The sequence below is a fragment of the Oncorhynchus tshawytscha genome, unplaced genomic scaffold (genome assembly GCF_018296145.1).
Source record: "Oncorhynchus tshawytscha isolate Ot180627B unplaced genomic scaffold, Otsh_v2.0 Un_scaffold_16570_pilon_pilon, whole genome shotgun sequence".
Lineage (NCBI taxonomy): Eukaryota > Metazoa > Chordata > Actinopteri > Salmoniformes > Salmonidae > Oncorhynchus > Oncorhynchus tshawytscha.
In genome coordinates, this window is record NW_024609796.1 from 80,005 (window position 1) to 96,256 (window position 16,252).

Consider the following 16,252-nt stretch of genomic DNA (forward strand, 5'->3'; position numbering starts at 1 on the left):
CACATTGTAGTCAATTTTGACACTCATATCGATGCCACATAGACCGTTTTCAAAGTGATTCGTAGGATATTAGGGTCAGTCGCTCTTTAAATGGTAAAGAACTACTGCTCTCCCTCTCCCACAGACTATCCACTCAGACACAAACATCTTCACTGTAGCTCTTCCTCACACCACACACTCATACTTACATACATACATACACTCACTCAGACACACCCTCACTCACACACTCATACTTACATACATACACTCACTCACTCAGACACACCCTCACTCACACACTCATACTTACATACATACACTCACTCAGACACACCCTCACTCACACACTCATACTTACATACATACACTCACTCAGACACACCCTCACTCACACACTCATACTTACATACATACACTCACTCAGACACACCCTCACTCACACACTCATACTTACATATTGTCATGGAAATTCAGTACTTAGAGAGACTTGATCGTTTCTTCAAACAATCATCTTTATTTAATATAGATTCATTATTGCAATAATGAAGCCATCAGCCCAGCAGTCTTGAATGTAGGACCGAGTGCTTGAATCATGCAGAGAATACAGTGTCTTTATATACCAAACCTAAAAATGCTTCAACCCCGGCTGGCTCCACCCTTCCCAGATAGTTTGGGGGACACCATGAGCCACTTTGGGCTCATCCTGTCTTTATCTGCCACTGGCGTTATCTTAAACCCCGACCCCGGCCTAATTTCCCAGATGCCAGGATGTCTAAGGATCATTGAGGCCTTTGTTCTACTGCTCTCTATCCCAGCTAAACATACACCATATCTTGTCTATGGCATGTAGGCTCAATCAGACCAAAGACATATGTCTCACATGCACCACTAATCATAGAATGGAATGTGGCTGTTTTGTTTCTTATCACCGAGACATCAATCAATTATCAGCTTCAAACTATCTCTAGTAGAACCCATGTCCTCGACACCCAGACTAGCTGCAGGGTGCTAGAGTGGAGACCATAAAACTCAGCATGAGCAGGACAGAAATATCTTACTGTTTGTTAAGTAAATAATTTGTTACATATCTAACAAATAAGGCAAATATATCATTTTTCTGCCACAATACGGTATAATTGAAGTATAATTACAAGCATGTCATAAGTGTCAAAGGCTTTTATTGACAATTACATGAAGTTGATACAAGAGTCAATATTTGCAGTGTTGACCCTTCGTTTTCAAGACCTCTACAATCCACCCTGGCATGCTGTCAATGAACTTCTGGGCTACATCCTGAAGTTTGGCAGCCCATTCTTGCATAATCAATGCTTGGAGTTTGTCAGAATTTGTGGGGTTTTGTTTGTCCACCCGCCTCTTGAGGATTGACCACAAGTCCTCAATGGAATTAAGGTCTGGGGAGTTTTCTGGCCATGGAACCAAAATATCAATGTTTTGTTCCCCGATGTCTTATGGCAAGGTGTTCCATCATGCTGGAAAAGACACTGTTCGTCACCAAACTGTTCCTGGATGGTTGGGAGAAGTGTTGGTACCATTCTTTATTCATGGCTGTGTTCTTAGGCAAAATTGTGAGTGAGCCCACTCCCTTGGCTGACAAGCAACCCCACACATGAATGGTCTCAGGATGCTTTACTGTTGGCATGACACAGGACTGATGGTAGCGCTCACCTTGTCTTCTCCGGACAAGCTTTTTCCGGATGCCCCAAACAATCGGAAAGGGGGTTCATCAGAGAAAATGACTTTACCCCGGTCCTCAGCAGTCCAATCCCTGTACCTTTTGCAGAATATCAGTCTGTCCCTGATGTTTTTCCTGGAGAGAAGTGGCTTCTTCGCTGCCCTTCTTGACACCAGGCCATCCTCCAAAAGTCTTTGCCTCCCTGTGCGTGCAGATGCACTCACACCTGCCTGCTGCCATTCCTTAGCAAGCTCTGTACTGGTGGTGCACCAATCCCGCAGCTGAATCAACTTTAGGAGACGGTCCTGGCGCTTGCTGGACTTTCTTTGGCACCCTGAAGCCTTCTTCACAACAATTGAACCGCTCTCCTTGAAGTTCTTGATGATCCGATAAATGTTTGATTTAGGTCCAATCTTATTGGCAGCAATATCCTTGCCTGTGAAGCCCTATTTGTGCAAAGCAATGATGACGGCACGTTTTTCCTTGCAGGTAACCATGGATGACAGAGGAAGAACAATGATTCCAAGCACCACCCTCCTTTTGAAGCTTCTAATCTGTTATTCAAACTCAATCAGCATGACAGAGTGATCTCCAGCCTTGTCCTCGTCAACACTCACACTTGTGTTAACGAGAGAATCACTGACATGATGTCAGCTGGTCCTTTTGTGGCAGGGCTAAAATGCAGTGGAAATATTTTTGGGGGGATTCAGTTAATTTGCATGGCAAAGAGGGACTTTGCAATTAATTGCAATTCATCTGATCACTCTTCATAACATTCTGGAGTATATGCAAATTGCCATCATACAAACTGAGGCAGCAGACTTTGTGAAAATTAATATTTGTGTCATTCTCAAAACTTTTGGCCACGACTGTATGCTACTGGTCACTATTGCTCCTGTTTACATGGACATATTACCATTAGTCCAGTGCCTTGCGAAAGTATTCGGCCCCCTTGAACTTTGCGACCTTTTGCCACATTTCAGGCTTCAAACATAAAGATATAAAACTGTATTTTTTTTGTGAAGAATCAACAACAAGTGGGACACAATCATGAAGTGGAATGACATTTATTGGATATTTCAAACTTTTTTAAAAATCAAAAACTGAAAAAATGGGCGTGCAAAATTATTCAGCCCCCTTAAGTTAATACTTTGTAGCGCCACCTTTTGCTGCGATTACAGCTGTAAGTCGCTTGGGGTATGTCTCTATCAGTTTTGCACATCGAGAGACTGAAATTTTTTCCCATTCCTCCTTGCAAAACAGCTCGAGCTCAGTGAGGTTGGATGGAGAGCATTTGTGAACAGCAGTTTTCAGTTCTTTCCAGATTCTCGATTGGATTCAGGTCTGGACTTTGACTTGGCCATTCTAACACCTGGATATGTTTATTTTTGAACCATTCCATTGTAGATTTTGCTTTATGTTTTGGATCATTGTCTTGTTGGAAGACAAATCTCCGTCCCAGTCTCAGGTCTTTTGCAGACTCCATCAGGTTTTCTTCCAGAATGGTCCTGTATTTGGCTCCATCCATCTTCCCATCAATTTTAACCATCTTCCCTGTCCCTGCTGAAGAAAAGCAGGCCCAAACCATGATGCTGCCACCACCATGTTTGACAGTGGGGATGGTGTGTTCAGCTGTGTTACTTTTACGCCAAACATAACGTTTTGCATTGTTGCCAAAAAGTTCAATTTTGGTTTCATCTGACCAGAGCACCTTCTTCCACATGTTTGGTGTGTCTCCCAGGTGGCTTGTGGCAAACTTTAAACAACACTTTTTATGGATATCTTTAAGAAATGGCTTTCTTCTTGCCACTCTTCCATAAAGGCCAGATTTGTGCAATATACGACTGATTGTTGTCCTATGGACAGAGTCTCCCACCTCAGCTGTAGATCTCTGCAGTTCATCCAGAGTGATCATGGGCCTCTTGGCTGCATCTCTGATCAGTCTTCTCCTTGTATGAGCTGAAAGTTTAGAGGGACGGCCAGGTCTTGGTAGATTTGCAGTGGTCTGATACTCCTTCCATTTCAATATTATCGCTTGCACAGTGCTCCTTGGGATGTTTAAAGCTTGGGAAATCTTTTTGTATCCAAATCCGGCTTTAAACTTCTTCACAACAGTATCTCGGACCTGCCTGGTGTGTTCCTTGTTCTTCATGATGCTCTCTGCGCTTTTAAAGGACCTCTGAGACTATCACAGTGCAGGTGCATTTATACAGAGACTTGATTACACACAGGTGGATTGTATTTATCATCATTAGTCATTTAGGTCAACATTGGATCATTCAGAGATCCTCACTGAACTTCTGGAGAGAGTTTGCTGCACTGAAAGTAAAGGGGCTGAATAATTTTGCACGCCCAATTTTTCAGTTTTTGATTTGTTAAAAAAGTTTGAAATATCCAATAAATGTCGTTCCACTTCATGATTGTGTCCCACTTGTTGTTGATTCTTCACAAAAAATACAGTTTTATATCTTTATGTTTGAAGTCTGAAATGTGACAAAAGGTCGCAAAGTTCAAGGGGGCCGAATACTTTTGCAAGGCACTGTATATTACCAGAAGTTTTTAGCCCTAGTCTTGCACACACACTCACACTAACACCCACACACTCCCATTCACACACACACTCACGACCACGCACCCACCCATCACTTATGCTGCAATGCTAACCCTGCCTACAGGTACTGTACACCCTGCTCATTGTACATGTGGTGCTGACACTGACCCTGATACTGACACTGACCCTGATGCTGACACTGATACTGACCCTAACCCTGACCCTGTATAGAGCTTACATTCTCCTGTTTTCTTTCTCTCTCTCTTACATTCTCCTGTTTTCTTTCTCTCTCTCTTACATTCTTCTGTTTTCTTTCTCTCTCTCTTACATTCTCCTGTTTTCTTTCTCTCTCTTACATTCTCCTGTTTTCTTTCTCTCTCTCTTACATTCTCCTGTTTTCTTTCTCTCTCTTACATTCTCCTGTTTTCTTTCTCTCTCTTACATTCTCCTGTTTTCTTTCTCTCTCTCTTACATTCTCCTGTTTTCTTTCTCTCTCTTACATTCTCCTGTTTTCTTTCTCTCTCTCTTACATTCTCCTGTTTTCTTTTTCTTCTTACATTCTCCTATTTTCTTTCTCTCTCTTACATTCTCCTGTTTTCTTTCTCTCTCTCTTACATTCTCCTGTTTTCTTTCTCTCTCTTACATTCTCCTGTTTTCTTTCTCTCTCTCTTACATTCTCCTGTTTTCTTTCTCTCTCTCTTACATTCTCCTGTTTTCTTTCTCTCTCTTACATTCTCCTGTTTTCTTTCTCTCTCTTACATTCTCCTGTTTTCTTTCTCTCTCTTACATTCTCCTGTTTTCTTTCTCTCTCTCTTACATTCTCCTGTTTTCTTTCTCTCTCTCTTACATTCTCCTGTTTTCTTTCTCTCTCTTACATTCTCCTGTTTTCTTTCTCTCTCTTACATTCTCCTGTTTTCTTTCTCTCTCTTACATTCTCCTGTTTTCTTTCTCTCTCTTACATTCTCCTGTTTTCTTTCTCTCTCTTACATTCTCCTGTTTTCTTTCTCTCTCTCTTACATTCTCCTGTTTTCTTTCTCTCTCTTACATTCTCCTGTTTTCTTTCTCTCTCTCTTACATTCTCCTGTTTTCTTTCTCTCTCTCTTACATTCTCCTGTTTTCTTTCTCTCTCTCTTACATTCTCCTGTTTTCTTTCTCTCTATCTTACATTCTCCTGTTTTCTTTCTCTCTCTCTTACATTCTCCTGTTTTCTTTCTCTCTCTCTTACATTCTCCTGTTTTCTTTCTCTCTCTCTTACATTCTCCTGTTTTCTTTCTCTCTCTTACATTCTCCTGTTTTCTTTCTCTCTCTTACATTCTCCTGTTTTCTTTCTCTCTCTTACATTCTCCTGTTTTCTTTCTCTCTCTTACATTCTCCTGTTTTCTTTCTCTCTCTCTTACATTCTCCTGTTTTCTTTCTCTCTCTTACATTCTCCTGTTTTCTTTCTCTCTCTCTTACATTCTCCTGTTTTCTTTCTCTCTCTCTTACATTCTCCTGTTTTCTTTCTCTCTCTCTTACATTCTCCTGTTTTCTTTCTCTCTCTCTTACATTCTCCTGTTTTCTTTCTCTCTCTTACATTCTCCTGTTTTCTTTCTCTCTCTCTTACATTCTCCTGTTTTCTTTCTCTCTCTTACATTCTCCTGTTTTCTTTCTCTCTCTCTTACATTCTCCTGTTTTCTTTCTCTCTCTCTTACATTCTCCTGTTTTCTTTCTCTCTCTTACATTCTCCTTTTTTCTTTCTCTCTCTCTTATATTCTCCTGTTTTCTTTCTCTCTCTTACATTCTCCTTTTTTCTTTCTCTCTCTCTTATAGCTCCTGTTTTTTTTGTTATACTATTCTGATTGAATACTGCACTGTTGGGAAGGACTTGGAAGTTAACCATTCCATTGTGCTTGTGCATGTGACAAATAAAACTTGAAACTGGGCCCTACAACGAGTGGAATGTTGTGGTACCCAGGCTAGTGTTGAGACACACAGCTCTGAAGTGGTACCCAGGCTAGTGTTGAGACACACAGCTCTGAGGTGTTACCCAGGCTAGTGTTGAGACACACAGCTCTGAAGTGGTACCCAGGCTAGTGTTGAGACACACAGCTCTGAAGTGGTACCCAGGCTAGTGTTGAGACACACAGCTCTGAAGTGGTACCCAGGCTAGTGTTGAGACACACAGCTCTGAAGTGGTACCCAGGCTAGTGTTGAGACACACAGCTCTGAAGTGGTACCCAGGCTAGTGTTGAGACACACAGCTCTGAGGTGTTACCCAGGCTAGTGTTGAGACACACAGCTCTGAAGTCAACTTTCAGTGGGAATGGGAGCTGTTCCCTCCTGTTCTAACCAATTTGAAATCTCCTCAACTGTCAAATGTTCTCCTTGGTTTCTTTCAACAGATACTTTATTTATTTATTTTTAACCAAAAACGACAAGTGAACCCCCACTGAAAACATAATCATCCCACATTTCATCAGAGTCTGAGTGTCAAAAGGATATGTTTGATGAGTTAACACAGCTCTACCCTGTGTTGTGGGAAAGGGAAATGTCAGTTAAACCTCTTTAATGCTTGTATAATGCAAGATCTCTTTAAGGCTGTATAGCTTCTTGCATTCCAGAAAGTTCCTGCTTGTGTATGTGGGTGTGCAACAACACACCATCTGGGCAGACAGCAGAAGGTGCTTACATCAGAGAAACTGTATCCTGTTGTTCACACACCTAACTAGAAGACTAGAATAACCAGCTGTTGCTGTAGAACGAGACGACCAATTCAATTAGTCTGTATCTTTTACCCTAGTTTCATCTCATTCTCCACACACGTACACATCAATCAATCAATCAAATGTATTTATAAAGCCCTTCTTACATCAGCTGATGTCACATAGTGCTGTACAGAAACCCAGCCTAAAACCCCAAACAGCAAGCAATGCAGGTGTAGAAGCACAGTGGCTAGGAAAAACTCCCTAGAAGGCCAAAACCTAGGAAGAAACCTAGAGAGGAACCAGGCTATGAGAGGTGGCCAGTCCTTTTCTGGCTGTGCCGGGTGAAGATTATAACAGAACACGGCCAAGATGTTCAAATGTTCATATATGACCAGCAGGGTCAAATAATAATAATCACAGTGGTTGTAGAGGGTGAAACAGGTCGGCACCTCAGGAGTAAATGTCAGTTGGCTTTTCATAGCCGATCCTTCAGAGTATCTCTACTGCTCCTATTGTCTCTAGAGAGTTGAAAACAGCAGGTCTGGGACAGGTAGCACATCCGGTGAACAGGTCAGGGTTCCATAGCCGCAGGCAGAACAGTTGAAACTGGAGCAGCAGCAGGTGGACTGGGGACAGCAAGGAGTCATCAGGCCAGGTAGTCCTGAGGCATGGTCCTAGGGTTCAGGTCCTCCGTGAGAGAGAAAGAAAGAGAGAGAATTAGAGAGAGCACACTTAGATTCACACAGAACACAGGATAGACAGGAGAAATACTCCAGATATTACAGACTGACCCTAGCCCCCCGACACATAAACTACTGCAGCATAAATACTGGAGGCTGAGACAGGAGAAATACTCCAGATATTACAAACTGACCCTAACCCCCTGACACATAAACTACTGCAGCATAAATACTGGAGGCTGAGACAGGAGAAATACTCCAGATATTACAAACTGACCCTAACCCCCGACACATAAACTACTGCAGCATAAATACTGGAGGCTGAGACAGGAGAAATACTCCAGATATTACAAACTGACCCTAACCCCCGACACATAAACTACTGCAGCATAAATACTGGAGGCTGAGACAGGAGAAATACTCCAGATATTACAAACTGACCCTAACCCCCGACACATAAACTACTGCAGCATAAATACTGGAGGCTGAGACAGGAGAAATACTCCAGATATTACAGACTGACCCTAACCCCCGACACATAAACTACTGCAGCATAAATACTGGAGGCTGAGACAGGAGAAATACTCCAGATATTACAAACTGACCCTAACCCCCGACACATAAACTACTGCAGCATAAATACTGGAGGCTGAGACAGGAGAAATACTCCAGATATTACAAACTGACCCTAACCCCCGACACATAAACTACTGCAGCATAAATACTGGAGGCTGAGACAGGAGAAATACTCCAGATATTACAAACTGACCCTAACCCCCGACACATAAACTACTGCAGCATAAATACTGGAGGCTGAGACAGGAGAAATACTCCAGATATTACAGACTGACCCTAACCCCCGACACATAAACTACTGCAGCATAAATACTGGAGGCTGAGACAGGAGAAATACTCCAGATATAACAAACTGACCCTAACCCCCGACACATAAACTACTGCAGCATAAATACTGGAGGCTGAGACAGGAGAAATACTCCAGATATTACAAACTGACCCTAACCCCCGACACATAAACTACTGCAGCATAAATACTGGAGGCTGAGACAGGAGAAATACTCCAGATATTACAAACTGACCCTAACCCCCGACACATAAACTACTGCAGCATAAATACTGGAGGCTGAGACAGGAGAAATACTCCAGATATTACAAACTGACCCTAACCCCCCGACACATAAACTACTGCAGCATAAATACTGGAGGCTGAGACAGGAGAAATACTCCAGATATAACAAACTGACCCTAACCCCCGACACATAAACTACTGCAGCATAAATACTGGAGGCTGAGACAGGAGAAATACTCCAGATATTACAAACTGACCCCAGCCCCCTGACACATAAACTACTGCAGCATAAATACTGGAGGCTGAGACAGGAGAAATACTCCAGATATTACAGACTGACCCCAGCCCCCTGACACATAAACTACTGCAGCATAAATACTGGAGGCTGAGACAGGAGAAATACTCCAGATATAACAAACTGACCCTAGCCCCCGACACATAAACTACTGCAGCATAAATACTGGAGGCTGAGACAGGAGAAATACTCCAGATATTACAAACTGACCCTAACCCCCGACACATAAACTACTGCAGCATAAATACTGGAGGCTGAGACAGGAGAAATACTCCAGATATTACAAACTGACCCTAGCCCCCCGACACATAAACTACTGCAGCATAAATACTGGAGGCTGAGACAGGAGAAATACTCCAGATATTACAAACTGACCCTAACCCCTGACACATAAACTACTGCAGCATAAATACTGGAGGCTGAGACAGGAGAAATACTCCAGATATTACAAACTGACCCTAACCCCCGACACATAAACTACTGCAGCATAAATACTGGAGGCTGAGACAGGAGAAATACTCCAGATATTACAAACTGACCCTAACCCTACTGCAGCATAAATACTGGAGGCTGAGACAGGAGAAATACTCCCGACCCTAACCCCGACACATAAACTACTGCAGCATAAATACTGGAGGCTGAGACAGGAGAAATACTCCAGATATTACAAACTGACCCTAACCCCCGACACATAAACTACTGCAGCATAAATACTGGAGGCTGAGACAGGAGAAATACTCCAGATATTACAAACTGACCCTAACCCCCGACACATAAACTACTGCAGCATAAATACTGGAGGCTGAGACAGGAGAAATACTCCAGATATTACAAACTGACCCTAACCCCCCGACACATAAACTACTGCAGCATAAATACTGGAGGCTGAGACAGGAGAAATACTCCAGATATTACAAACTGACCCTAACCCCCCGACACATAAACTACTGCAGCATAAATACTGGAGGCTGAGACAGGAGAAATACTCCAGATATTACAAACTGACCCTAACCCCCGACACATAAACTACTGCAGCATAAATACTGGAGGCTGAGACAGGAGAAATACTCCAGATATTACAAACTGACCCTAACCCCCGACACATAAACTACTGCAGCATAAATACTGGAGGCTGAGACAGGAGAAATACTCCAGATATTACAAACTGACCCTAACCCCCGACACATAAACTACTGCAGCATAAATACTGGAGGCTGAGACAGGAGAAATACTCCAGATATTACAAACTGACCCTAACCCCCGACACATAAACTACTGCAGCATAAATACTGGAGGCTGAGACAGGAGAAATACTCCAGATATTACAAACTGACCCTAACCCCCCGACACATAAACTACTGCAGCATAAATACTGGAGGCTGAGACAGGAGAAATACTCCAGATATTACAAACTGACCCTAACCCCCCGACACATAAACTACTGCAGCATAAATACTGGAGGCTGAGACAGGAGAAATACTCCAGATATTACAAACTGACCCTAACCCCCCGACACATAAACTACTGCAGCATAAATACTGGAGGCTGAGACAGGAGAAATACTCCAGATATTACAAACTGACCCTAACCCCCGACACATAAACTACTGCAGCATAAATACTGGAGGCTGAGACAGGAGAAATACTCCAGATATTACAAACTGACCCTAACCCCCGACACATAAACTACTGCAGCATAAATACTGGAGGCTGAGACAGGAGAAATACTCCAGATATTACAAACTGACCCTAACCCCCCGACACATAAACTACTGCAGCATAAATACTGGAGGCTGAGACAGGAGAAATACTCCAGATATTACAAACTGACCCTAACCCCCGACACATAAACTACTGCAGCATAAATACTGGAGGCTGAGACAGGAGAAATACTCCAGATATTACAAACTGACCCTAACCCCGACACATAAACTACTGCAGCATAAATACTGGAGGCTGAGACAGGAGAAATACTCCAGATATTACAAACTGACCCTAACCCCCGACACATAAACTACTGCAGCATAAATACTGGAGGCTGAGACAGGAGAAATACTCCAGATATTACAAACTGACCCTAACCCCCCGACACATAAACTACTGCAGCATAAATACTGGAGGCTGAGACAGGAGAAATACTCCAGATATTACAAACTGACCCTAACCCCCTGACACATAAACTACTGCAGCATAAATACTGGAGGCTGAGACAGGAGAAATACTCCAGATATTACAAACTGACCCCTAACCCCCGACACATAAACTACTGCAGCATAAATACTGGAGGCTGAGACAGGAGAAATACTCCAGATATTACAAACTGACCCTAACCCCCGACACATAAACTACTGCAGCATAAATACTGGAGGCTGAGACAGGAGAAATACTCCAGATATTACAAACTGACCCTAACCCCCGACACATAAACTACTGCAGCATAAATACTGGAGGCTGAGACAGGAGAAATACTCCAGATATTACAAACTGACCCTAACCCCCGACACATAAACTACTGCAGCATAAATACTGGAGGCTGAGACAGGAGAAATACTCCAGATATTACAAACTGACCCTAACCCCCGACACATAAACTACTGCAGCATAAATACTGGAGGCTGAGACAGGAGAAATACTCCAGATATTACAAACTGACCCTAACCCCCGACACATAAACTACTGCAGCATAAATACTGGAGGCTGAGACAGGAGAAATACTCCAGATATTACAAACTGACCCTAACCCCCGACACATAAACTACTGCAGCATAAATACTGGAGGCTGAGACAGGAGAAATACTCCAGATATTACAAACTGACCCTAACCCCCGACACATAAACTACTGCAGCATAAATACTGGAGGCTGAGACAGGAGAAATACTCCAGATATTACAAACTGACCCTAACCCCCGACACATAAACTACTGCAGCATAAATACTGGAGGCTGAGACAGGAGAAATACTCCAGATATTACAAACTGACCCTAACCCCCGACACATAAACTACTGCAGCATAAATACTGGAGGCTGAGACAGGAGAAATACTCCAGATATTACAAACTGACCCTAACCCCCGACACATAAACTACTGCAGCATAAATACTGGAGGCTGAGACAGGAGAAATACTCCAGATATTACAAACTGACCCTAACCCCCGACACATAAACTACTGCAGCATAAATACTGGAGGCTGAGACAGGAGAAATACTCCAGATATTACAAACTGACCCTAACCCCCGACACATAAACTACTGCAGCATAAATACTGGAGGCTGAGACAGGAGAAATACTCCAGATATTACAAACTGACCCTAACCCCCGACACATAAACTACTGCAGCATAAATACTGGAGGCTGAGACAGGAGAAATACTCCAGATATTACAAACTGACCCTAACCCCCGACACATAAACTACTGCAGCATAAATACTGGAGGCTGAGACAGGAGAAATACTCCAGATATTACAAACTGACCCTAACCCCCGACACATAAACTACTGCAGCATAAATACTGGAGGCTGAGACAGGAGAAATACTCCAGATATTACAAACTGACCCTAACCCCCGACACATAAACTACTGCAGCATAAATACTGGAGGCTGAGACAGGAGAAATACTCCAGATATTACAAACTGACCCTAACCCCCGACACATAAACTACTGCAGCATAAATACTGGAGGCTGAGACAGGAGAAATACTCCAGATATTACAAACTGACCCTAACCCCCGACACATAAACTACTGCAGCATAAATACTGGAGGCTGAGACAGGAGAAATACTCCAGATATTACAAACTGACCCTAACCCCCGACACATAAACTACTGCAGCATAAATACTGGAGGCTGAGACAGGAGAAATACTCCAGATATTACAAACTGACCCTAACCCCCCGACACATAAACTACTGCAGCATAAATACTGGAGGCTGAGACAGGAGAAATACTCCAGATATTACAAACTGACCCTAACCCCGACACATAAACTACTGCAGCATAAATACTGGAGGCTGAGACAGGAGAAATACTCCAGATATTACAAACTGACCCTAACCCCCCGACACATAAACTACTGCAGCATAAATACTGGAGGCTGAGACAGGAGAAATACTCCAGATATTACAAACTGACCCTAACCCCCGACACATAAACTACTGCAGCATAAATACTGGAGGCTGAGACAGGAGAAATACTCCAGATATTACAAACTGACCCTAACCCCGACACATAAACTACTGCAGCATAAATACTGGAGGCTGAGACAGGAGAAATACTCCAGATATTACAAACTGACCCTAACCCCCGACACATAAACTACTGCAGCATAAATACTGGAGGCTGAGACAGGAGAAATACTCCAGATATTACAAACTGACCCTAACCCCCGACACATAAACTACTGCAGCATAAATACTGGAGGCTGAGACAGGAGAAATACTCCAGATATTACAAACTGACCCTAACCCCCGACACATAAACTACTGCAGCATAAATACTGGAGGCTGAGACAGGAGAAATACTCCAGATATTACAAACTGACCCTAACCCCCGACACATAAACTACTGCAGCATAAATACTGGAGGCTGAGACAGGAGAAATACTCCAGATATTACAAACTGACCCTAACCCCCCGACACATAAACTACTGCAGCATAAATACTGGAGGCTGAGACAGGAGAAATACTCCAGATATTACAAACTGACCCCTAACCCCCGACACATAAACTACTGCAGCATAAATACTGGAGGCTGAGACAGGAGAAATACTCCAGATATTACAAACTGACCCTAACCCCCGACACATAAACTACTGCAGCATAAATACTGGAGGCTGAGACAGGAGAAATACTCCAGATATTACAAACTGACCCTAACCCCCGACACATAAACTACTGCAGCATAAATACTGGAGGCTGAGACAGGAGAAATACTCCAGATATTACAAACTGACCCTAACCCCCGACACATAAACTACTGCAGCATAAATACTGGAGGCTGAGACAGGAGAAATACTCCAGATATTACAAACTGACCCTAACCCCCGACACATAAACTACTGCAGCATAAATACTGGAGGCTGAGACAGGAGAAATACTCCAGATATTACAAACTGACCCTAACCCCCGACACATAAACTACTGCAGCATAAATACTGGAGGCTGAGACAGGAGAAATACTCCAGATATTACAAACTGACCCTAACCCCCGACACATAAACTACTGCAGCATAAATACTGGAGGCTGAGACAGGAGAAATACTCCAGATATTACAAACTGACCCTAACCCCCGACACATAAACTACTGCAGCATAAATACTGGAGGCTGAGACAGGAGAAATACTCCAGATATTACAAACTGACCCTAACCCCCGACACATAAACTACTGCAGCATAAATACTGGAGGCTGAGACAGGAGAAATACTCCAGATATTACAAACTGACCCTAACCCCCGACACATAAACTACTGCAGCATAAATACTGGAGGCTGAGACAGGAGAAATACTCCAGATATTACAAACTGACCCTAACCCCCGACACATAAACTACTGCAGCATAAATACTGGAGGCTGAGACAGGAGAAATACTCCAGATATTACAAACTGACCCTAACCCCGACACATAAACTACTGCAGCATAAATACTGGAGGCTGAGACAGGAGAAATACTCCAGATATTACAAACTGACCCTAACCCCGACACATAAACTACTGCAGCATAAATACTGGAGGCTGAGACAGGAGAAATACTCCAGATATTACAAACTGACCCTAACCCCCGACACATAAACTACTGCAGCATAAATACTGGAGGCTGAGACAGGAGAAATACTCCAGATATTACAAACTGACCCTAACCCCCGACACATAAACTACTGCAGCATAAATACTGGAGGCTGAGACAGGAGAAATACTCCAGATATTACAAACTGACCCTAACCCCGACACATAAACTACTGCAGCATAAATACTGGAGGCTGAGACAGGAGAAATACTCCAGATATTACAAACTGACCCTAACAAACTGACCCTAACCCCCGACACATAAACTACTGCAGCATAAATACTGGAGGCTGAGACAGGAGAAATACTCCAGATATTACAAACTGACCCTAACCCCCGACACATAAACTACTGCAGCATAAATACTGGAGGCTGAGACAGGAGAAATACTCCAGATATTACAAACTGACCCTAACCCCCGACACATAAACTACTGCAGCATAAATACTGGAGGCTGAGACAGGAGAAATACTCCAGATATTACAAACTGACCCTAACCCCCGACACATAAACTACTGCAGCATAAATACTGGAGGCTGAGACAGGAGAAATACTCCAGATATTACAAACTGACCCTAACCCCCGACACATAAACTACTGCAGCATAAATACTGGAGGCTGAGACAGGAGAAATACTCCAGATATTACAAACTGACCCTAACCCCCCGACACATAAACTACTGCAGCATAAATACTGGAGGCTGAGACAGGAGAAATACTCCAGATATTACAAACTGACCCTAACCCCCGACACATAAACTACTGCAGCATAAATACTGGAGGCTGAGACAGGAGAAATACTCCAGATATTACAAACTGACCCTAACCCCCTGACACATAAACTACTGCAGCATAAATACTGGAGGCTGAGACAGGAGAAATACTCCAGATATTACAAACTGACCCTAACCCCGACACATAAACTACTGCAGCATAAATACTGGAGGCTGAGACAGGAGAAATACTCCAGATATAACAAACTGACCCTAACCCCCTGACACATAAACTACTGCAGCATAAATACTGGAGGCTGAGACAGGAGAAATACTCCAGATATTACAAACTGACCCCTAACCCCCGACACATAAACTACTGCAGCATAAATACTGGAGGCTGAGACAGGAGAAATACTCCAGATATTACAAACTGACCCTAACCCCCGACACATAAACTACTGCAGCATAAATACTGGAGGCTGAGACAGGAGAAATACTCCAGATATTACAAACTGACCCTAACCCCGACACATAAACTACTGCAGCATAAATACTGGAGGCTGAGACAGGAGAAATACTCCAGATATTACAAACTGACCCTAACCCCCCGACACATAAACTACTGCAGCATAAATACTGGAGGCTGAGACAGGAGAAATACTCCAGATATAACAAACTGACCCTAACCCCCCGACACATAAACTACTGCAGCATAAATACTGGAGGCTGAGACAGGAGAAATACTCCAGATATTACAAACTGACCCTAACCCCCGACACATAA